Source organism: Rhinoderma darwinii, chromosome 10 (genome assembly GCF_050947455.1).
Source record: "Rhinoderma darwinii isolate aRhiDar2 chromosome 10, aRhiDar2.hap1, whole genome shotgun sequence".
In the NCBI taxonomy this organism is placed as follows: Eukaryota; Metazoa; Chordata; class Amphibia; order Anura; family Rhinodermatidae; genus Rhinoderma; species Rhinoderma darwinii.
Genome location: NC_134696.1, coordinates 16,500,307 through 16,525,763, shown reverse-complemented (window position 1 = coordinate 16,525,763; position 25,457 = coordinate 16,500,307).

The window sequence follows — 25,457 nt, the reverse complement described above, 5'->3', positions numbered from 1 at the left end:
GTCAATCGGCGCTCGTTTTCTCCATTCAAAGCGAGCAATAACCAGGGTTGTCTACTTTTGACTACCCCTTGCTATATACCCCTGATGGGCAGTTTGGAGGTAATTGTACAGAGTGGAGTTAACTTGTCACAACCTTAACCTTTTAAGTACCAGCCTATTTTAGGCTGCCAGGACTGAGGTACTTTTTTCATTTTTCCGCATTCCAAGGGCCGTAACTTTTTTTATTTTTCCGTCAACCTATGTCTTGTTTTTTGCAGGACGAGTTGTTATTTTTTTTTTGGGCACTATTTTAGTGTATATATCATTTAATAATTAAAACAGGGAATGAAAAAAAAACGCTATTTCATCATGGGGTTTTTTTTCAGATGTTTTTTACGCTGTTTACTTTGTGGTATAAATAATATGTTATCTTAAGGCCTCATTCACACGGCAGGGTTTCCCGGCCGGGTGCCGGCCGTTCATAAATCGGCCGGCACCCGGCTGCATTAGGAATGATAGACCCCTAATGGGGCTATTCACACGACCGATTTTTTGACGGCCGGAAAATCCGGCCGTCAAAAAATAGGACATGCTCTATCTTTGCCCGGGCACCCGGCCGCCCGGCTCCCATAGAAGTCAATGGGGCCGGGTATTACACGGCCATCACCGGAATGTGTTCCGAGTGATGGCCGGGTTTCCCGGCGGTTGCGCTCTATCTCCTCCTCCTCACAGCGCAGAGTGCATGTGAGGAGGAGGAGTTGATGCCATTCTGACGAATGGCATCGCTGTACACGGTGTGGCAGGGCCGGGGTGTACAGCAGGTGGAAGGGAGCGCTGCGCTGGCTCCCTTCCCCTGCTTGTTAAAAGCACCCTGGCTCGGCGACACCTTCGATGGCGCCACTAGTAGCAGCAGCTGCTGCTGCTGCGGCTGCTACTACTGCAGCGACGCCACTATAGCAGAGCAGGGAGGTATCTCCCCGCTCTGCTATGTGCTAGCCGCACTTTAGCTCCTTAAAGGAGCGGAATCCCCGTGTTTTCGGGAATTCCGCTCCTGGACAGAGCGCTTGATGTCTCTGTCCATATCTGGGCAGTGACATCAGGGGAAACTCCTGAAGCGGAATCCCCGAACACATGGGGATTCCCCTTCAGGAGCTGCCGCTGATGTCACTGTCCGGATCTGCCCGGCCCGGCACGGATGCATAACTTTATGCAAACCGGCCGGGCAGAATGGCCGATTTTACCGGCCGGCACTCGGGCTCGGGAACGACCCGGTCGTGTGAATCCCGCCTTAGTCTACAAGTTGGTACAAATATGGCGAAACCAAATTTATACAGTTTTTTTTATAATTTAGTACTTCTGCACAATAAAAGCACGATTTATGGAAAAACATATTATGTTATGATTGCGGTGGTGCCCTATATATATATATATATATATATATATATATTTTTTTTTTATTTTATTATTCTTTACTATTTTTAAACAATCTAATGGGTTCTTGGTGGGTCAGAGGTTTCCCTTGTCCCGGCCGTTACAGCAGGATAATAGTCACTGCTGTATTCCTGCTGTTGATCGGTTGGGCACAGCTCCTGTGCTTGCGTGTATACTATGACGTACATGTACGTCATAAAGGCCTCAGTTAAGGCTCTCCATGACGTACATATACGCCATGGAGGCTAAACGGGTTAAAATCGTAGCCCGAGACCCTAAGAAATCCCGAAAAAATTTCACCACACCAGTCCTGATTCCTTTATTGGTATTTTACTTTATTTTGCTATAAAAGTAATTATAATTTTACTCTTCTATGACTCAACCTGTCTCTATTATGACATATCTGTTTAATTGCTTTATACCTCATTCACAGTCAACTACCAGTATATAGATGTAGCAGAGCCACGTTTGTCAGTTCAGTTTATTATTTGATATCATAATGTGTGATCTGTGGTTATCAGTAGACCTTGCTCCATAATCTCTACTCAGCGAGCTATCACATGGTACAAAAGATACGGCTCAATGGCAAGTTCAGCTCTGCTACATCTGTAAATTGGTTACATTGTGTTATCTATTACCTTAAGGCTGCACTTGACGGTATCTGGTGTCATAAACTTTAGTGTATTGAAAAGTTCCTGAATCTCTTGATGACCATCAATTACCTGATTACATAGAGCTGAACAGTGGAAACGACGCTGCGGGCAGCGCACTTTCTAAACCATTGATTGATGTAATTGATGATAGCTCTATCCTTAGTTGCTGGACTGTGGGCTACCAAGGGAAGCTCACATTAGTCTCCGTCTCCATCACTAAGTAACAACTAATGAAAGCAGATGCTCACTGGGTTATCTCAGCTGTAAACAAACATTCACGGCCCGATAAAGGAACAGGGAAGACAGGGCAGCGCTGTGATATGTCTGATAACGCGGCAGGGTCAATTAAAGCCGTCCATTTATTCAAAAATACAAATTGATTCAATGGGAAAAATTATCTTTTTAAATAATAATTTCTTCCTAAACAAAAATAAACAAAAATTTTAATTTGAATTTTTTTTTATTCCATTTAGATGTTTCTTGGTTATGTCTGTTTTTGGGAATGCTGAGTGACAATTAGAGATAAACTAACAGATTGCGCACAAATCAAATTAGGTTTGAATTTCCCCAAAAATTTGGATTGCCGAAATCCAAAACGTTTGAAGTTCATGGCGCAGAAATTGTAAAAATGATGGCCGTTGGCGAGCGCCTGCCACCATTTTGCAGATTCTGGAAAAAAAATGGAAGCAGAAGAGATTAAAAAAAATAATACCATAGTCACCACCTCTCCTAGTCTTCTGTAGCGACGCGTCCCTGCCGGAAGTTAAGATGACGTAGTTGTCCCATGGGATCGCTGCAGCCAACCACAGGCTGCAGCGGTCACATAGCACAAAATTACGTAATGAAATACCTGTCCCATGTAACTGCTGCAGCCTGTGATTGGCCAGGGACACGTCGCTACCGAAGACCAGGGGAGGTGGTGAGAATATTTTTATTTTTGTGGAATCACAAGTGCCCCGATTGCCTTGTTTCACTCTCCGAGTCTAACAGGGCTTTCGATGGACTTGTGATTCATGGCAAATTTATTCGGACCAAAACGAATTTCAGGAAATTTGCTCATCCCTAGTGACAATTTACATAGCAATTAAAGTCCCACAGGGGCTGTCAATCAGCTCTCTCAGATTCCCGGATGTCCACCCATGTCTAGATAGGTAGTGATATTTGCTTTAGTCTTGAATCGTAGTACAGCCAAGCAAAATAGCCATTTAGTGGGGTAGGTGTAATGGTGACTTTTAGCAATTTTAGAGGACAATTCAAGTAAATAAATGTATAAGTGACTTTCTTGTTTTTAGGGGAAAGTGCACGTAGGTTGTAACTGTTAATAAATGTTCTTCCATGGTCCCAAAATTCAGGATCAAGTTTCTTCCAAAGTTTTTCACCCAGGCGAGAAGATCCATATTCCCTACTATGTTGGTGGTGACGGTGGTGGGGAGTAATGAAAAGGATAACAGCTCTGTTTAGAGAAATAATATACATTGTTATCCCTCCCTGCTTGGCTTGTCCCCAGTCATAATCTAAAGAGGACTCTGAACCACCATGACAAAGAGTGGACTTAACATTTTTGGAGAAATGGCGGATATCACTAGTATGGACCAATATAAGCATTGCCAAGAAGGTCCTGTTTAGGGTCTATACACAATACGAAAATGAAGATGTCCTTATACAGCTCGCTCTTTATAGCGTGATAACAGTATTACGTGTCCATCAACATCAAGAGGATCTACAACTGACCTATGAGGCATTTCACATTAAGATCTCCTCTGAAATGAAAAGTCATATCGGCATTTTCTTGTCTTACAGGTTTATAAAGAACCCCACACAAAAACATCTATCGTATTCAGAAAAAAAGGGCATGTCCCCCTAAAATAAAATAAATCCCTAGTAAATTTAAATCCTTGAATTGTCCTCAACTGTAACATTTTTACAAATTATATTCAGATTTCTATTAATTATATATTTTTCTGGAAAGGCTGAGTGATAACCAATTTGGCTGCCAAGTAAAGCTCCCACAGAGGTTGTAATCCAGTTTATCCCTAATTGTGAATGGCCATTTTGGCTAGCCTAACTTCAGTGATATTGCCACTGAGAAGTCATTCAGAAGCCTAGAAAAGCTAGACAGTGCCTGTGGGAACAGTAATACCATCCATATTGAATTTTATCCATCTAAGGCTCTATTCACATTTGAGTTGGAGGCGCCTTTGGATCTTCCATCACATAATCCATCAGAATTAATGAGAACATGTGTATGCAGTGCAATTCTTCCCATCAAAACGATAGACACTATGACTGCACCCAATGGACCCAATTATAAGTCAAGGGTGTCTGTTAGGCACCGTGGTATCCGTCATACAACATATTCGGCACTGTGTAGTGGTTTATGTTACAAACGGAAGCCCCGATGCAGATGTGAACAGAGCTCTAGATGTAACTAAGAAATTTCAAAATACAAATTCAAAAACTTACATTTGTGGGAGATGTTTTTTCTTACTTTGTTTCTATTTAATGATGGAGCCGGTCTTTGGCATCTAATATGTGAGTTATGAGTAGTGAATAAATGGCTTCCCTTGCTCATGCCAAGCCTTATATTAATTCGAGTGCTTGAAATATGTTGCTTCATTCATTAGAAATGGATTCCATTTGATATTTTTGTTAGAACCCTTCATGGTCAAGTCCAAATGTCAGCAATATTCATGATGATGTGTGGTATATGTGACGTTAGGTGCATGTCGTGATGAAAATAGGTTGTCACCGCTAACGTGATGACAGATATGAATTACTAGTTATGTTTAGACTTCCTCATCATTCACTAAGTCTGATTAATATTTTTGCCAACACTCCGGAAAATTGCATGTCTGCCAGGAGAGGTTTTTAGGAATCCCATAGCTACTTGCCACACTCAGTAGGACTATTTTGTAACCAACTACGGACCAAGTACTGAGGATTTGGGGGATTAATATCCCAACCCCATCCAAAATCTTGAGACACGGTTTGAGGGGAATTATACTCTGCTTATAATGAGATTCTTAATGATCCTAGATATCCAGTTATTGCAGTAAAACATGATATGGACACATCTATCAGAATAAGTGAATGAAGGAAGGAGAAGCTACAGAGAAGCAAGAGGAAAGGGAAAGAAGAGACCGTGCATTTCTAGGAAGCCTGAGTGACTGTAACTTAACTACTTCCTGGATCCAACTTCAACAAAGGTTAAAATGGAATTGGCTAACATAGGAAGACGGCACATATAATAGTGCAAGAACAGTCAAGTTTTAATTTTTTTAGTGAAAACGTACTTTTAGAAAAATCGGATATTAGTATTCATTGATTTGAATAAAGAAGGTACTGTCTGATAGGTGGTTGCTCGTGTGATCTCCATGAGACTTGAATGGTGAGCAATGGGGGGCCTGATCCTAACAAATTTTCCAGCAGAAGCGACAGCTACTGGGCACCTCATCTAGAAAAATGAGGGGGGGGGGGATCCCACCTATAGATATGTCTTATATGTCTATAGCAGGACATTTCCTGTAAGAAGTAATTCTCATAATAACATTACACATACCAACATTGAAAGCTCTTGAAAAAAATGTTTGTCCACTAGTGCCGGCCTTACGTTGGATGATGCCCAGTGCCGGGACTTCCATTGGCACCCCCCATATGGTATACAGTCATACACTGTACACATAACCCTACCAAGCAGTGCATAATTATAGGCATTTAACAGAATAGTCTTTAGCGTCAGCGTCTTATGCGTCCTGTACAACTGCACAGCTCGTACACCCCTGTGGTCCCGACTATTTGCCTAGAAGGGGCCCAAATATATTTTTTATTGTTCTCTGGTAAGGGGTGATATATATCTAGTCCTCCTTTATCCAGTTGTCTAGTAAAAAACTGTCGGAGCATTTTCTCTGGAATTATGAGAACAGAACACAAATGGGGAAAGTTTAGACCTTAAGGGCATGGCTAGACGTGGCGGAATTGCTCTGGAATTCCGCTGCGGACACTCCGCAGTGGAAATCCGCAGCGGACCCATTTCTCCATTGCCTTCCACAGCTTTTTAGTAGGGTTCGTTTGCACGTTGCGGAAAATTCCGCTGCGGAGCATAGGCTGCGGTGCAGAATTTGGTGTCCGCAGCATACAATGCTTGTTGCGGACGTGTGGCGGACTTGTTGCGGACTCATTGCGGAATTTCTCCATTGACTTCAATGGAGATTCAAAATTCTGCAATGAAGTCCGCAGATGTAATGTAGATGTTATGTGTGCTGCGGATGCGTATTGGTTTTACTAACATGACATTTCTTCATTCTGGCTGGACCTATGTGTATTTCTAGGTCTACAGCCAGACTGAGGAAGTCAATGGGGCTCCCGTAATTACAGGTGCGTTGCTAGGAGACGTCTGTAAATAGTCACTGTCCAGGGTGCTGAAAGAGTTAAGCGATCGGGAGTAACTGTTTCTGCACCCTGGACAGTGACTACCGATCACAATATACAGCAACCTGTAAAAAAAATAGAAGTTCATACTTACCGAGAACTCCCTGCTTCTTCCTCCAGTCCGGTTTCCCAGGATGACGTTTCAGTCTAAGTGACGGCTGCAGCCAATCACAGGCCGATCACAGGCTGCAGTGGTCACATGGACTGCCGCGTCATCCAGGGAGGTCTGGCTGGATGCCGAAAGAGGGACGCGTCACCAAGACAACGGCCGGTAAGTATGAAATTCTTTTACTTTCACTAGGGAAAGTGCTGCCCCTTCTCTCTATCCTGCACTGATAGAGAGAAGGGAAGCACTTTTACCGCAGTCCGCAGCAGCTAGTCCGCATCAATTTACTGCACATTTGGGGCAGATCCGCAACAGAATCTGCAAAGCAGATTCTGTGCAGCATTGATGCGGACAGTTGCGGAAGAACTCCGCCACGTCTGGGCATGCCCTAAGGGTCCCTTTAACAACATTAACATAGATCGTCAATGACTTTAACAAAGGAACAGCAGCAGCCTCATCCCCTCCCCACAGTAATTTTAGATATACATTCAGGCCCCTAAATTTTCATCCAAATGTTGAAAATTTTACAAAAACATTCTTAATCTTACAAAATGACTCCTCATAGCTTATTGCAATTTAATGACGTCTCAGGACTCTCTTGTTTTGTTGTATGCTTCCCTTGCATTTCACACATTTAGTGTTTTTCTAGGGGTCTGAATGATGAAGGAGCTTCTGTTTCAGACGGTCCACTTTGCAACAAGATTTAATGGATTAGCTAAAATGATGTGAAAAATTGGGCTCCTGATTTATAACCTGCAATTTCACATTTTACCGACTGCAGCATTTTTCTTCAAACACAGATATTTCAATCCCATCAAAACCCTTGTTAGAATAAGACTTGTGTTGTGTTTCTGCTTCTGCCCTTAGGGCACACCATTGCACCCGTCTTGGTTGCTATATCCAGGCGTTTTAAACAGGAAGTTTAATTTTATACTATTAAAAAAAAAAAAAAAGAAAGAAAAAAAAGAACGGTTCTTAATTATCTGGCTGTGAAACAGCAGTGCTCTTTCTTAATTTTAGTAGCTAATAAAATTCTGTTCCTGCATTTAACGTCTTCTGCTTCGAAGGCCATCCAACTTCAGCCATTTGAATAGAATATTTTATGAACTGTTATAAATTGCACTATGGTTTTCAAGCAACTATTATGACATATTTTACTTCAAATTTATTAGTTTTTCTTTTATTTAAAACAATATATTAAAGAGAGCAAAGGACGTAATTCGCAATGAAAAAAAAAAATGATATTAAAACAAAACCAACATGTACCGAAATATCTCATTTAGCATTTTTTCCACTGTCTGAGATTCTATAAAAAGTTTAGACTTTTTGTTTCTGTTCTGCTTCCCACACCTGGATCATTAATTTAACATGTCTTCTGCCAAGACACAAATCAGGGTATCGGATTCAAGACCAACCACTTGTTTGTTTTTTTTAAAGGCTTTATGACTAGTAACCAATTCCAGTTAGAAGACAGGAAGAAGTTTGTTGGTTTAAAAACAAGAAAAAGAGCAATTAAAAAAATAGAAAAAGCAATAAAAGTAAAAAAAATAAATAAATTCGGAGTGATTCACTTGTAGGATTCACTCAGATCATCATGATTCATTTCTTTTTAGTTCAAAGAAATATTTGACTCATCAGCATTTGATCAATGTACAGGACACTATGTTATTTTTTATTACACTGACCAACTTCCTCGGTAAATCATCCTGAAATATAAAACGTAAGTTCATATGTTTTATTAAAAAATGATGTCTATTTTTATTTTTTATGTTACCTTCTTTTTTTTTTTCATTTTAACCAACTGAGTAATCTGGAGATCAACAGATTGTATAAAAAAAATTAATTCGTGGAGTGCTGTGTTTACTTGCTCTTGTTGTATATATATATATATATATATGTGTGTGTGTGTGTGTGTGTGTGTGTGTGTGTGTGTGTGTGTGTGTGTGTGTGTGTGTGTGTGTGTGTGTGTGTGTCAATATCTGCAGCACCAACCAATGTAATGACATCACATCTGTGTTTACATCTACATGTCAACAAATGACCGTATTAGTTTTAGGAATTCAAACACTAAATTATATGGATATCCAAAAATGATGATCACACAGGTGCGGGGCTCGTTACAGAAACAGTTTTTAGAGCTCTTTGTTGTAATGAGTTGAGGAGCTGAGCACCTGTGAGAGCATCGCGTGACTGGGACAGATTTTCCTATGAAAATTTTGCTATGGAACATGACAAGCAAAGTACGTTAGACTTTTCATTATGCAACAAATAAGTCGTCTTTACTGTAACTAGAAAACTCTACCAACTAAATAAAGAAATCTTCATATATGAGAGCCCCCATGATTTTCATGTACCCATACCTCATCAATCTGCCAGCTTCTTATCCAGATACTATATACTCCGTCATTAACTCATATAACTGCATATAGCCAAAAGTCCAATAAAGCAATAGAAAACTTAAAGAGGTTTCCCCACAGGATATATCATAAAAGTCAGATAGATGCGGGTCCCACCTCTGGGACCGACACCTATCTCTAGAGCGGGGCAGCCTAATCCCTATTCTAGCTTTTTGTGCTCGCGCTGCCTCCCGGACACTTACTGATTGCATGTTCGGGACAAGGTCGGGAGTTACGGAAACAGCGTAGCATGTGAGCTATGCTGTTTCCGTAACTCCCGACCATGTAATCAGTAAGTGGTAGGGGGGTCTCCTGTGCAGGATCCTCATCTCTTGGTCAGAGTGAAGAACAGTTACATAGAGCATCTCTCTCTCGCTCGCTCTGGAGGACCTGTCCTGTCCTGTATTACACAGACAGCACATTGATATGAATGAACACTGTGTAATGCTCAGTTTCCCCTGTGGTGGCGCTGCAGAAAAATTGGACACTTACTGCCACTTTCCCCCCAGATAACAGCTGATCGCTGAGGGTCACAGCAAGTAGATACTTAATAATAAACTTATTGTAAGAGGACCTTTCTGAAAACTAGGGAATATCCAAAATAAACATCAGTTTTAAGGTTTAGATTATGTTTTCTCAAAAAATTCTGATGTTGAGTAGGGTAGAGGAGCGTTAAAGAAAATGAACATAAGAAGCATGATATACATGCTTCCCTCAACCTGTTTGTGAAGTGTCATGGAGCCCATGTACATACCAAATAGACATGTTGCTGGTCATTTATTGAGGACTTCACCTGGTCTTCTCAAAATAATCACTTAGATATGGATTGTTTTTAGTACAAATGTTCTGCAAAATCAGGACATCCCATGAATATTGGAAACAGTATTTCATAGATGTGCATAGAGACCTGTGCATTTACTCCTATGCTTCTAGGGGAGAATGCGTCCATAATATGGCATCCAATCTAGCATTTGTTTCAATCCTACAGAAAACACCTTTATATGTTTTAGCATTAAGGGGGTGATATGGGGACTGTAAATTATTAGCATTGTAGTCCCTGCAGTATGTGAGTACACTGTACATTCCGGTCCCCCATCATGTTGATAATGAGATTTTAATAGATTTTTATAGCTCCTGCCGGGGGATCGGAAGTCTAATTGCACAGTCTTCCTTCATGACAATACGACATGTGACCGGCCCTGCTGTACTCCATGTACAAGCAGCAGCAGTAGTACAGCGAGTGCATAGAGTACAACTGGGTTGGTCATGTGATGAAGAGTCGCGTCGTCAATGAAGGACGACTGTGCAATTAGACTTCCGGTACCTTGCCAGCGCTATAAAAAAAAAAATCGGTTAAAATCTCATAACCAGCTCTACGGGGGATCAGAACGTATATTAGTAAGTGTACTCATATACTTCAGTGACTACACTGCTAATACTTTTCGGTCGTCCCCCCCCCCCTTTAAATTGGAGTAATACGGAAGTACAGTACGATCCCATAGACTTTTCTAGGTGCCATAGCATGCCTCCATACAATTCAGAACCATAACATAGCCATATGCATGAGCCCTTAGGGTGCACATACTGGATACAATAGACCCATATTTTGGTGCCCTTCCATCTCATCCGGCAGGACATTGGCCAGAAGGAACATAGCATGCGACGTTCATTTGAGAAGATCTAACGGAGTTAAAGGCCAAATGCCTGACCTCTAAACATATGTGAATGAGCCCTCACCAGAGAGAAGTATGGCTTCTCCCTGTTCCAGTTAAAAAAAAAAATTTTGTATAGACAAAAACATATAGAAATTTGTGTTAATGTATTAGTGTACCTGAAATTATTTCATATAGTTCAGAATTCTTGAAATACCATCACCCGTCAACATCAGTAGGAGTTTTTATAACTTTTCTATTAGAACCCGGTGTCTAATATGATTTCATTATAAAGAATAAAGTTTAATTAGACCAAATGAGACCTCCTATTCTAGAGAAGCCATAGTAACAGATCTCTACACTGATTCCAAAATTGAGATTTGTCGGAGAAGTGGTATGCCTCGGCTTGTCATTAAATTGGAAATGTAAAGTCTATTAGCGTTATATCTATAGATGTAAAAAACCACAAAAACATATGGTCCTCTTATATCTTTATAGAAAAAGAACCAACATATATGATTTCCATGAATAGATGATTCATTGTGATGTACGAGCGAGAAACTCAAATGCTTTACCGCAGAGAACTGGATACAAATGCAAAACATCTTTATAGTAATTGTCACTATTGTTCTACTCTGAGGATTGTTATGAAGCACAGATCACTTAATTCACTATTTCTAATCTCATATACCACATTGGAGTAGACATAAAAGTGAAAAGCAGCCAGTAGACATGGAGTATTTAATAAGAATGGACGGCTGGCAGGAATTTAATATAAAATGTAACATCTAATTACATATTAGTTGTATTTCCATATTATAATGTTATTATATATCACAAGGATATGCCATAACATTATGACTAGTGGGGGTCCCACCTCTGGGACCCCCAGGCGATCATGAAAATAAGGGTCCCCTCGGCTTATTCACTGCACAGCAACATTCCCCGCCACCCTGCTGTAATTGGGGCTGTTTTGTAGTTCCTTGCACATCGCTATGCAGGGAAATACTGTGGAGTTATACCCGCCTAACTAGTGCTGCAGCTCCTTTACTTTGAGGATCGGTGGTGATGTCAGTTGGAGGGTGGCAGTCAGACCCCCATCGATCAGTAAATGATGACAAATCCCAGCGATAAGCCATTCCTTACTATCGGGGGAATGAGCTTTTAATTTAAATTTGTGCCAAAATTGAAATATTAAGGACTATTTAGATCATAATTTGTACTCCTTTTCTTCGTCATTCACTCATTCTTGGTGGAAAACATTTGTAAAGTGGGTGGAACTTGATATTTTTGAGACTTTCCATACTGAGGCTCATTCCCCTCTACGTGAGGAAAATTAATCGATATCAAATCTCTATACATTGACTTCCTCGTGAACATGAGTAGGGCTTGTGCTCATACAGAGGAGCCAATCTGAACAAGCAGAGCTGCAGAGTAAAACATAGAAGAAAGACAGAGCAGGTCACTGAAGACCCTCATGAGACAGAAGGTACATTTCAGATTAACTTAGACTCCTAATAGACAGTGGAGCAAAGGTGGAGTCACTGACCGGAGCTGTACACTAACGAAAAAGGGCTAAAATACATTCAGTAACCATTACCCAAAGGCTGTGAGTTATATGTTCACATGTTTTCATCATGAAATAATTTTTCCCGTTACATATCGCAATATCTGCAGAGATTTTAGGAGGTTCGACAACTGCAGCTTATGTTGTTCCAAAACTTGATGATAATCCCTTTGGATAAACATGGTCAGTAGATGACCATCATTGGTTGCATTGCTTTGGTCACATTAGTAGGCTTCAGGTATGCTTCTTAAAGCATGGAGCCACCAAGGACTAATGTCCTGAAGTCCTTCTGCACTGGTCAGAGATTAAGAAGTATTATTGGAACGTAGCGAGCTTTCACCTTAAAGGGGTTATCCAGGACTATTCAAAATCAGCAGCAGGGTAGGGAAAAGCATAACATAATAAACTAGCAAAAACTCACCCCTGGAATTGCCCTCAGCTTCAGCGCTAAAGTCTTATTCACTGCTGCCCCGGTCCCAGAAGCTCTTGCAGCGGTCATGTGCCGTTTATCGGTCAGGTGCTACTGCAGCCAATCGCTGGCCTTAGTGGTAAAGTGCCGTTCATGGCAGCATCACTGCTGAGGTCAGCGAGTGGCTATAACAGCACATGACCTAAGAACGGCACGTGATTGCTGGGGGAGCTTCTGGGGCTGGAGCAGCGGAGAACGGGACATCTAATGCCGATTTTGAAAAATCCCGGATAATACTTTTAACATATAAAGAGGCATGTGTCTGTATAAAGTCAATTGTATTGCAACCATGTTTGGACCGTTGCTTAGTTATAGAAGATGTAACTGGTGGGTGACAACGTAGGATCTCTGTGCTCTTGTGGAGATCTTGCATGCCACTCACATTGCGTAGAAGGGCTGATTACATATATTTATATATCTAGCAGAAATTTAGATCCCAGTTGCCCGGCAGAAGATAAAGGCTCCATTTTTATATCCAAATGTATGTATCAGTGCAGGTAGACGCTGCAAGGGTGGTGGTGGTGGTGGTGGTGTTGGTGGTGGTGTGGGAACAGCAGTGGACTTTGTGACCCCCTGCCAAAGTTTATTTTTCATATTTTTCGTTTTAGCCCAGTACTTAGCTATTAACATTATTAAGCACACAACATTCCTGTACATCTTCACATTGGGAAAGGTGTTGAAAGAATGTAGAAAACGATACATTAAAGGCAAAGGAAAACATTGAAGAATCCGATCCATAACACAAATACTCTTAGCCGTGGTTCAGAGCGAAGTTGAAAAGTCTAAGAATGCCATTCGGAGTACAAAAATATTCAGATTGTGCTGTGGGATTGTGTGTGTGAACATTATATAATGTATACAAACGTCTATTCGAGGTTAAGAGGGTTAAGTGAAGATAAATAATTTGTTCAGTGGCTTCCAGTAATTTATCCCAGTTGTGTTGTAGTGGATTAGGTCTTTCTTATCTTTTCAACATTTTATTAACAATGTTCACTAAGTGTTAGAGAGGATGTTTCGTGAGGTTAATTCCATTACTTGTTTGTTGTTACTACAGACATTTCGATTTGCTTTTCTATTTAGTGGCCAGAAAGATCAAAGATCACATTTAAACTCTACAATGAAGTCTTTGTGACCCTTGTATTTGATGTTACAGTATTGTTTCTACATTGCAACACCTTGTGACTGTCTTAGGCTTCGTTCACATCTGCGTCAGGGCTCTGTTCATGGGTTCCGTCTGAGATTTCCGTCAGGGGAACACATGAACTGAACCCTGACTGAAACAAACGAGGAGCAAACAAGTGCCAATCAACGAGCTGCCTCATTTATCCGCGCTCGTTTACATGGCCCATTCCGGGCCGTGTAAGAGGACCTTTAGCCACGACATATATTTTGCCAGGACGCCAAATATGTGTAGGGTTAGGTTTACATCTGCGCTAAGAATTCATTATTTTTGTCCCATTATAGGAGGACAAATAAGGATATTCAAGGCTGTGACCGATTCATTATATATTCTAAAACAATGGCGCCTGACGGAACTTATTGACTTATCATGAGTTCCGTCATACTGTTTGTCATTTTACCAGACAAAATTGGCAGAATTTGGGATTAAGGCTCCTAAGGGAACCTCAGCCACAGATAGCCTTAAGCTCATAGAGGCAGACTATGGTTGGTCCCATCCCCTTTACTACTTGGTGACGAGAACCTATGAAGGACTACCTCTCCAGACGAGCTGCTTTGTAAAAAAAATTGGGAAATTGGCCCATTATTCATGAATATGGCGTGGAGAAGGAAACAAACACCAGGTCCTTCTATCCTTGGTGGCAAAACCCATCACTATAATAGGGGCCAATTTTGATCTTTGCTATGCTACCCCTACTCTTCCATGTACACCAGTACTCCACCGTATTTTGTTAATCTTCTTTTCCTTGGAAGGTTAATATATTCACATGCATTTAAAGCTGAACGTACACATTAGATAAAAGTTATCTAAACTCGACAATATATGAATCTCCCCCAACAGTAGATGCCAGGAGAAAGTAGGATTTTGCATCCTGGTGTTTGGAGGTGTCTGGCAGTGGCTTATTTCCTTCTTCCCATTGGAATAAACATGCATGCTTGACCGAGCGTGCATGTTTATGGTGGAATCGGAAGAAATAGCTTTCAGCTGGATGAACATTCAGTCTACAGCTCATGTGTATGACCAGCTTGTGGGTAGGAAAGAGTTTATAAAATGGCATGTAGAAATTAGGCATTATGGGATCTAATTTAAATAAAAAAGACTGAATTTATATTTTTCTTTTTCACAATTTTTGGTGCCCGGTCATTATTGGTGTCATACATGGGAGTCATCAAGGTAATATATGATGAGTGAAGTTTTCCTTTTCTAGTGAAGCCAAAGACCACACACATATGAGCCAGTAGTCGTCATGTTCTAACAGTATTTGGTGTCTAATAAGGATGACCCACTGACCTAATTCCAGTCTGTGTCAGGTTTTCATATGGTGCAATATTGTCCAATATCTCAAAATAATTGGAGTGACTAACTCTTACCTTATAGTTAGACGCCGGATCTTTTATGTGGAAGACATCTGGAAGGGATTTAAAAGGATATGGATGGGCTTTGCCCTGTTTTTGCTTTTAAGAAACGGTAAGATTTGTCAATGCTCATTCACGCATGAAATGAAACTATTAATTGGCCAACTTAGGCTTCTTGCAATTATGGTCTTCGTTACCAAACTGCTTTTAAACACATCATACTATGATCTATAATCACTGCAAACTTGAGGATACCACCGCGAGACCTTAAATGTGTCAAGCATGAGTCCTCCCGTCGGTGGAGACAATAACGCTCTTGTATCTGGGATGAATGGTCCTTAATGATCATGGTTTCTAGTTCTCTTGGACTTCTTACAAGACTGACTTTCATCTTGACAGCACTAGTGGTGATGTGCTTCTGAATCACTCATGGATTACTGAATCGAGGTTCTCAAGACCCTCAACCACCAATAAAACAAACCTTATTTTACCGGTTTAATAACTTGGTGTCCTTGCTTTATCTTTGCAAATTTAGCCTGGACTTTCCATTACTTTGACAATTCTTGGAAACATCTTGGAAGTGGAGGATCAAGTTGCAATCACAAGTCTTTACTTCAATAGGAGCCATAAAACAGAGGCCTGAAACATGTTTTTTGTGTTTTTTCAAACATTAGCAACTCATCTGATACCTAGTCTACAGATTTGGTTTCCTGAAATCTGATGACATGTGCAACCACAAGCCTAAGGCTGTTACAGCATAAAAAGCCAAACCTGAGGAAATGCAGACACAGATGTGTTGTATGAGTGTCATTTATTTTACATGGAGCTCAATTTTAGGCTTATCCCAAGATTCTTACCTGGAAATTTCCACGTGTAAAATGATAAATACCACCGTCTCTTACTCAACCCTACTGTAGGAGGTCAGCAAGCTGCAAAGTCTATATTATATAAACAGAACAGCCACCCCATTCAGGTTTAGGGTTTTTCCTTGATGTTTGAAAAGCCAGGGTGAAAAATAAAAATGACAGAGCTGAAGGATACGTGAAAATATGTCGGAAAGACTATGCCGTAAAATATGTGGTGGGCTGGAGCTATTTGAACACGGTGGTTTTACTTTTTTGCTCAGTTGGGGACCTAATGTTCATCAAAAACCCAGGTTTGTACTAATTAATCATAAAAAAATTCACTTAATTTGTTTCCTCATTGGACAATTGGGCAAGATAATGGTCATACCGTGCTGGTGGGGTATTGAGGGCTTCGAATGATTAATTGGTTATGCCAAAATGTGGTTCCTTGGACCCACCAGAGGAGGTAATACTGAGGGCCCACCCTCCATCTCTGCAGAACATGTGCACATTCACCTTCAATTGCATAATAAACTTTGTTGTATCATTGCACACACAGGAATTATCATCCATCACAGTTTTATCTCTTCTATGGAGCTGAAGTCCGAAGCTGAATCGGGAGGATGAGGCCAGAAAGTCTCTGGAAGTGTCCCTCATTGCTGAGTATTTGGGTCATCTCAGCAGGATGTGGGTCTCGTCCTCCAGGCCCCGTTGATCCCACAGTCTATCCTCCCTGGGTCTGTAGGTCTGTCTGTGCTGTCCTGACTATCTCGGGACTGTGAGCACTCAGTCGGTACTCTCTCAGCATCTGCTGCTCCATAGGGTCTTGTACCGTTTCCATATATGAGGCCAGTCTGTATTCTATCTCCAGTAAATGGTAGAAAGTTAGTTTTTTGGAGGCTTTTATGTCATTCCTCCAGTCAGTGATGTCTGTCTATGCTCGGTTATTGTGGTCTTGATTTGCACCTTTCTTAATCTGTGGTGATTGGGGTTCTGGACGGGCAGTGAGCGGATGGATTATTCCAAGCCACCGGATATGTTGTGCTTCGCTTGTTAGGCTTTATGGTGGTAGGAGCTTGGGGTGCTATTCTGTATGTGAGTCCACAATGACAGCGCCTTCTTCTGTTCAGCCAGTGGAAGTGGAAATCTGTCAAACTCAGCTCTAGAAGCGTAGTTTAAGGACTTGCAGAATTCCAGGCGGAAGACTTCTGCTGGGCTTGACTTCCATTTTGCCATGTCTGGATTAGTGGCTGGGCCCCAAAATTCACTGCCACATAGAAGGATTGGAGTGATTACACTGTCAAAGATTTTCATCCAGACTCTCACCGGTGTTTTAAGATTAAACTAATCTATCTATCTATCTATCTATCTATCTATCTATCTATCTATCTATCTATCTATCTATCTATCTATCTATCTATCTATCTCATATCTATCTCATATCTATCTATCTCATATCTATCTATCTATCTATCTATCTATCTATCTATCTATCTATCTATCTATCTATCTATCTATCTATCTATCTATCTATCTATTCGTCCAATAAGAGACAGCACTCCAATGCTTGAGAAAGGCTCCATGTAAAGAGCCGAAACGTCGCACAGGGGCTAATAAAAAGCCGTTTTTTTCTATCACAAATTGGAATGCTGTCTCTTATTGGACGAATATTGAGGATTTAGGAGCAGTGATCGGGCTCCTGGGACGTGCATCCACCTGTATTCCTGACTGGTGCTGCTGGATGGTGGACTATCTATCTATCTATCTATCTATCTATCTATCTATCTATCTATCTATCTATCTATCTAATTTCTTTCTTTCTTTCTTTCTTTCTTTCTTTCTTTCTTTCTTTCTTTCTTTCTTTCTTTCTTTCTTTCTTTCTTTCTTTCTTTCTTTCCTCAGTCCAGTCCAATGGTTCACACTTACATCTAGACTGATATTGACATGAGGCTGTAGACCCGGCCTATGACTTATATAACTTGTTTTTTCTTTCTGGATGTGATAGCAGTGCTGCAGCTACATCTATGTGTAACCCAACTCAGTGCAGCCATCACCACATGTAAAGCTGCTTCTCTTTTCATTGGTTTGACAGCTCTGGTTCCTGCAAAAGGTCAAAGGTGAGGTCTAAAATAACCAAATGAGCAGTATAATTGCTCCGTGAAAACCACTCTTTGTCATGGCTTCTACTATGCGGCTCTTCTGGGAGGTGAAAGGGGACCCCTGAATTATAACCATTTCCTTGGAATTTCTCCCCAGAGCTTAGATTAAAAAAACAGCCAAATAAACTGTTCATGTTAGCTGTATGGAGATGAATGCTTAGAAAACGTTAGTTGTTCTTAATGACGAATGTGTAATTATAACTTGAGATGCGGTAACTGGATGTCTTAACTGTCATTCTTATTATGGCGTAGAATAATATTGAAGGGGTTCTCAACATTTTTAAGAAATGGAAAAGTATATTTCAAACTTTTGGGACTTATCATACTAACTGTCCCCAGTCCTCTTCTTCACTCCGGTGTGTCTCGTTATTTATGATGATGATGTCAACGCAACAGGCAATTGTGGCCCTCAGCGTTTTCTCCATAGGGGTGTCACTGCTTCAGGCTACAATTGGTTGCTCTGATCACATGACATTTTGTTAGTATGTACTGGGTAACTGGAGAAACCACGAGACTGACCGGTGACCAAGAGAGCGGCAGCGCTGGTATCCAATCACTGATTTGGTCTACTTAGGTTATTATCTTCATGTGCTTACAACTAAAAAAAAAGAAATTGCCTGGTTAGAAAGTTTTGGTTCATTTCTTTAGTAAATGAATAAAGATTGATATTAAAGAAGATGACAAAGTTCCTGGAGATGCATTGGCTCCGGATTCTTACTTTTCACTTGACTCTGTTGGGCAATGCAGAGCTGATATACTTCTGTTTGGAATTAAAGCATAAGGCTTGTACATAAGGCTGAGATTTTATCAGAGTATATTTTTCTATTCCATATTTTGGGATCGTACTTGGGAAATATTTAATGTGTTTATGAGCAAAAGTAACACAAGCTGAAAGGGAAACACTGCTTCAAGTAACAAAAAAAAATATATATATATTTTTTTTTAGAAATTAAAGGGGTTATTTTGTAGGTAATCCCTCCTCTTTGAAGGATTAACTCCCCTCAGTGCACCAGCCCAGGCACCGAGGAATCACTATGACAGTAACATACATAAGATCTACAGACATGTAGATAGAAAAGAGCAGGGAAGTGCATGTATATTTGTAACTTGGTGACCAGGTGACCAAAGACAGCTCACCATAGCCTTCAAAATGGGCTTGGCCAACTTTACAGTGAGGGAGAAAACAGGCCCTTTTTTTTTTTGCCTAGGGCAATTTGTATATATAAATAGTTATGTATGTCTCACTACACACTTAGCGTCTTTCTTTGAACTTTTTCTAACCTGAACAAAGCTCCCACTTCTCATTGGCCACATAGCAGCTGTATGTGTCTGGTATATTGATGAGAAAGAAAGGTAAGATAGATAATAAATAGATACATTGATGATAGATAGATAGATAGATAGATAGATAGATAGATAGATAGATAGATAGATAGATAGATAGATAGATAGATAGATAGATAGATAGATAGATAGATGGATATTAGATAGATAGATAGATAGATAGATAGATAGATAGATAGATAGATAGATAGATAGATAGATAGATAGATAGATAGATAGATAGATAGATATGAGATAGATAGATAGATATGAGATAGATAGATAGATATGAGATAGATAGATAGATATGAGATAGATAGATAGATAGATAGATAGATAGATAGATAGATAGATAGATAGATAGATAGATAGATAGATAGATAGATAGATAGATAGATAGATAGATAGATAGATAGATAGATGGATGGATATTAGATAGATAGATAGATAGATAGATAGATAGATAGATAGATAGATAGATATTAGATAGATAGATAGATGGATGGATATTAGATAGATAGATAGATGGATGGATATTAGATAGATAGATAGATAGATAGATAGATAGATAGATAGATAGATAGATAGATAGATAGATAGATAGATAGATAGATAGATAGATAGATAGATAGATAGATAGATAGATAGATAGATAGATTTTATGTAGTTAGTCCTACATTATTGCCAGTTGGCTTCTACTTGCTTATGGTTTTCATTCAGTTCAATGGAACCATCACTGTGGTACTGAGACAGATTCTCTGATGGCCATGGGGCCTGTAGAGAGTAGGAGGCCCATTCATTCTCTCCACAGGTGATGTTAACCAGAGACGATTTAAGCATAGAAGGGAGGAACCATCCAAAGGAAAAAGTCTTCCTTCTTCTCTACCTGAGATGGGGAAAGATAGTGTGAAACGAGAGATGGAGCCATATTTTTATTTTTGTTATGGAGCACCTCCTTTCTTCTGAAAGCTCCATGAGCATTAACCAAACAACAATCCCACATGTCACCCGGTGGTCATCTTGGCTTATTTTATAAAAATTATGGTAACCTTAGCACAACATATCTCAGATACAAACATCGTTTCTCCATTTACGTACGTCACTATGATATTAGTGTTGATAAACCTGTAATTTAAGAAATAATTTATACTTCTACTGTGGTCAGTTCAGTCGAAAGGACCAGGTGCCCAAACTACACATTACATCTCCACTGCCTGGAGTATGTTTCTATTTAATAGGTGCTTCATATCCCGGCTCCAGCAAAGACATCTGCAAACCTCATGACGACCATAACCGACAGATGAAGTGCAAAAAGAACAAAGAAAGACACTGAAAACGCAGAGCAAACTTTTTTTTTTTTACATGGTGGAATCCAAGTGATACAATAATGTAATGTATGTTTACTGGGGGTTTATAGGATAATAAAACAAAAATAAACAGCTTTTTACATCCTGGTAAAACGGGCAGAAGTTCTGGCTTCTGGGGGAAGCCTAATAGGATTTTGAGTAGAACGAGAAGGTTTTGCTATTAAAGTCGACTCTATAATGCCAAATATCTGTACAGAAAGAATTGTAAAACAACTTAAATGGATATATCTGTCCAGTAATGGGACCCAGCACTCAACATTTTTCTATAAATGGATTGTTCGAAAAATGTCAAGGACATTCAACATAAAGTCAAATAACAATTGGGAAAGGAGTCAAATACTCATAAAAAAGGAGAAAAAGAAAACAGAAGAATAAACATTCATTGGCAGAGATGTGCAAAGGGGTTCACAATTCGAGGGACATTGGGATGCATTGGTCTAATCAAACTTGAGGTTCACTTTGACAAATTTGACAAGAGGTCATGCAATTTGCCCTTTGTATTCTAAAGGATTTTGGATTAAAGGAAACAGCTTAGAAAAATAATAGGAATATGATATACCGGGATACAAGAAAAAAAATACAGGGCAGATTCAAAAACATCAAAAACTGAGCAGATATTGATAGTTTAATGTAGTGCTTCTCAAACTCGCTGGTGAGGTGCCAACCAGTTCTTCAGCATTCCAGATCTTCATGGACAGGACGATCTATCACATATCACTGCATTCAAGAAGACAATATTCAGTACAGATTGGTTAAGATTACAATTAACTTTCTCCTTGTAGCAAAAATTGCAGGATCACTGAGAAGAAATGGGATTAACTGAGGGCACTATGGCTTGTACTGGGGGCAATGTGGCTTGTACTGGGGGCACTATGCTCTTACTGAGGGCAATGTGGCTTGTACTGAGGGCAATGTGGCTTGTACTGGGGGCAATGTGGCTTGCAATGATGGTACTCCACATGTCCCTCTTTTGGCATGGATATTGGCGACTGGTGAGGCACAGGTGTCGCTATGGTTTGGCTGGTGAGGCATCAGAAGAAAACATTTCAGAAACTCTGGTCTAGAGCATTGATCCGAAACATTATTACCATGTGGGAACCCCTGGAAAAATATTTCCGTTGCCAAAGATCCCCTAATCCTATTGTCACGGTAAAAATTATTGCCTGCCCCACGGCAAGAATCTTTTAGCAGGCTGAAGTCATTTTACCATCCGAATAGTAAAAGTGACAGCTCTTGCTGCTCTTGTCTTCTTGAAAACCCCTGATGAGGTTGCAAGGAACCTCAGAGAATCCTGATTGGGAAAAACTATTCTAGGTGCAGAAGTCCAAGAGTGCATGATGAGTGAGGATCTATGAGCTGTGAAATGGTTCATGAAGAGTTGACAGACATCCAAAATGTTACTTGTGCTGAATTTTGAGGGAGGAGGGCTGGTTATGCAATTCAAAACATACATTTCCATTGAAAAATATATGAAGTTACGAAAAGTTGTGGTATAGAAGGCTGGCTAGCCTTAATGGTCTGCACACATTCCACTTGGAGGAGCCTACTATTTTAAGTCTCCCTTCTCTCAAGGCTTTCAAAGATAGGAGCCATGGAAGCTGATATATGGATGGTTGCTTGGTATGGCCCTCACCTTGGAGAGCCAGTGGTTACCCGAGGAACAAAATAAGTTCTCTGTAGTAACCCTACATTGGATTTTTAAGTATGGGGTTTCCAAGCATCTTCCCGTAGCTCAGTTTCCTAAAACCTCCTTGAGTATGAAATTTAAGGGAAGTGGATCGTTTTCCATATTATATTTTATCTAATTTAGGTATTTTTTTCCATCGTCAATTGTTTTTTTTAAGACATCATACCTACCTTAGTTCTTTCTAAAGTCTAAGTAAATTTACATTATGTTCCAATCCATCCAAGTGCAAACTGTGAACACATTATGTGCTAAATGTTCCGTGAAAAACACACTTTAAGGGGAACATTAACACAATACATTTTAGTAAACCAATCTGGTAAATTTAATCTCTTTTAGGCCTTTTCTATGTTCTGTGACAAATCATTACCAGCAATGGGAAGATACATCACAATCCTTTGGTTAACTCTATACTTTGAGAAGTTTATAGCAGGTAGCATTCTGCCGGGCTGTGAAAATCGTGATTCACTGCTGTAGCCGTCACCCAGCAAGATATCGTAATGAAACATGATCCAAGATTGTTATGCATAAAACAACATACATCAAACTACTAGGATGAACTCTTGGAAGCCTGTGGTCCTCCAGCTGCTGCAATGCTAGCTGATAGCTGTAGATCTAACCCAACCGGAGATATATGACGGTGCTCACAGTTTTACTGATATCCTTTCATGGACATATTGTATTTATTGTCATTATTATTTTAATATTATTTATTGATTATTTCAAATAGAACTTTTCTATTTAAAGTCATATTTAAAGATATTGTTTTGGAATCTGGTCAAGAGTAAAAGAGAAATAATATAGAAGATAGGCAAAGACTTTAGTCTATCCACTGCTATCCCTTCATCCATAATTGATGTAGTATCTTGAAAAGGGAACAATCCCGCAGCAGTCACATCATGTCTTGGGATGGAGAACAGATTTTATTATGTTCTTTACCTAGTGAGGAGCTTAATCATATTCTCATTGCCAAAGAAGATAAGTGTCAACCTGCTCGAGTTTGAGATCATTGGCATCGTCATTGACCGGACAAACCCAGCAGAATATGTTAACTCTTCCATAACTAATTACTCCATATAAACCAGAATATAACTAATATAATACTGCCTGATATGTACACAAATATAACTGCTATAATACTGAATCTTAAATACACAATAAAAACTACTATAATACTGCTCCTATATACAAGAATATAGCTACTATAACACTGCCCCCTATGTACAAGAATATAACTACTATAATACTGCCCTATATACAAGAATATAACTACTATAATACTGCCCCTATATACAAGAATATAACTACTATAATACTGCCCCTATATACAAGAATATAACTACTATAATACTGCCCCCTATATACAAGAATATATCTACTATAATACTGCTCCTATATACAAGAATATAACTACTATAATACAGCTCCTATATACAAGAATATAACTACTATAATACTGCCCCCTATGTACAAGAATATAACTACTATAATACTGCCCCCTATATACAACAATATAACTACTATAATACTGCCCCTATATACAAGAATATAACTACTATAATACTGCTTCTATATACAAGAATATAATTACTATAATACTGCCCCTATATACAAGAATATAACTACTATAATACTGCTCCTATATACAAGAATATAACTACTATAATACTGCCCCCTATGTACAAGAATATAACTACTATAATACTGCCCCTATATACAAGAATATAACTACTATAATACTGCTCCCTATGTACAAGAATATAACTACTATAATACTGCCTCTATATACAAGAATATAACTACTATAATACTGCCCCCTATACACAAGAATATAACTACTATAATACTGCCCCCTATGTACAAGAATATAACTACTATAATACTGCCCCTATATACAAGAATATAACTACTATAATACTGCCCCTATATACAAGAATATAACTACTATAATACTGCCCCCTATGTACAAGTATATAACTACTATAATACTGCTCCTATATACAAGAATATAACTACTATAATACTGCCCCTATATACAAGAATATAACTACTATAATACTGCCCCTATATACAAGAATATAACTACTATAATACTGCCCCCTATATACAAGAATATAACTACTATAATACTGCCCCCTATATACAAGAATATAACTACTATAATACTGCTCCTATATACAAGAATATAACTACTATAATACTGCCCCCTATATATAAGAATATAACTACTATAATACTGCCCCCTATACAAGAATATAACTACTATAATACTGCCCCTATATACAAGAATATAACTACTATAATACTGCCCCCTATATACAAGAATATAACTACTATAATACTGCCCCCTATATACAAGAATATAACTACTATAATACTGCTCCTATATACAAGAATATAACTACTATAACACTGCCCCTATATACAAGAATATAACTACTATAATACTGCCCCTATATACAAGAATATAACTACTATAATACTGCCCCCTATATACAAGAATATAACTACTATAATACTGCCCCTATATACAAGAATATAACTACTATAATACTGCCCCCTATATACAAGAATATAACTACTATAATACTGCCCCCTATATACAAGAATATAACTACCATAATACTGCCGCCTATATACAAGAATATAACTACTATAATACTGCCTCCTATATACAAGAATATAACTACTATAATACTGCCTCCTATATACAAGAATATAACTACTATAATACTGCCTCCTATATACAAGAATATAACTACTATAATACTGCCTCCTATATACAAGAATATAACTACTATAATACTGCCTCCTACAGAAATTGCAGCATGCGTTCTCATAATTTCCAGCTCCAGTTCCACAC